The following is a 973-nucleotide window of genomic DNA, read 5'->3' on the forward strand; positions in this document are numbered from 1 at the left end:
CAACGTGTCCGTCTCACTGGCCAGTTTAGCACAGATGGGATAATTGTAGTTTCTTTTGCAATGGGTATTTTGTACCGATCTGGGAGGAGGTACCTTAATCTTAATCTGAGCCATCAGATTTTAGTGCTAGTGAGTTCAGTAGGCTCCACCCTCTGTCCAGTGTACTTTCACAAACTCTGTTGTTATTCCAGTGGATAGCTCATACTCACTGGAGCAAACATCCTGTTCCTGAAATATACAGGGGAGAAAAGTAACTGTACTGAATAATGTTATACTAGCAAACGTAACACTCAGCATCTAACCTAAGTGATATTTTAGTCAACAACAAAATGTCCTGCAACAAATGAAAGAAGGTGTTTAAGAGTTTCCTTCAAAGAATCAGCCAGTTTCAGGGCAGAACGTTTTGTGTGTTGGGCTTTTTCTTTTTTTCTTCTACAGAGAGACGGCTTCCTGCAGGCAGTAGCCATTCTGGGGGGTAATTGTGGTCTGGAGAAGATGCCTGTTGGTGAAGCCATGCTTCACTGATACACAGCTCAGAGAGGAAGAGGGACGAAATCAGATCATATCTGATTCTGGGGCAGATGAGGGTCATATCTGATTCTGGGACGGGAGTTTATCATTATCTACTTATGGTTGATGAACACTGGTATAAAGGGTTTAAATGTCCCATCCAAAATATGAAAAACATTTATTACATTAACCTGGCTTCATTCTCAATAAACAGAACCTTCCCCCAATCAACAAAGTGCTCCTTTAAACTTTAAGGGTGCCGTTTCCGAGCAGAGCCAGTGTGGGTGGAGTCAAAGCTCATTTTCCGGCAGCTTGTATTATCGTTCAGACACGAGATTCCTTGACAGCATTCAGGGCTGCTTTCACACTTGGAATTCTCTGGGCCTGATGGGCCTTATTTCAGGGGTGGCTGGTATGCCAAAAACTGCTCCACTGAAAACCTCAGCCTAATAGACTTTCGTAT

The sequence above is a fragment of the Brachyhypopomus gauderio genome, chromosome 5, assembly GCF_052324685.1.
Source record: "Brachyhypopomus gauderio isolate BG-103 chromosome 5, BGAUD_0.2, whole genome shotgun sequence".
NCBI classification, from domain to species: Eukaryota; Metazoa; Chordata; class Actinopteri; order Gymnotiformes; family Hypopomidae; genus Brachyhypopomus; species Brachyhypopomus gauderio.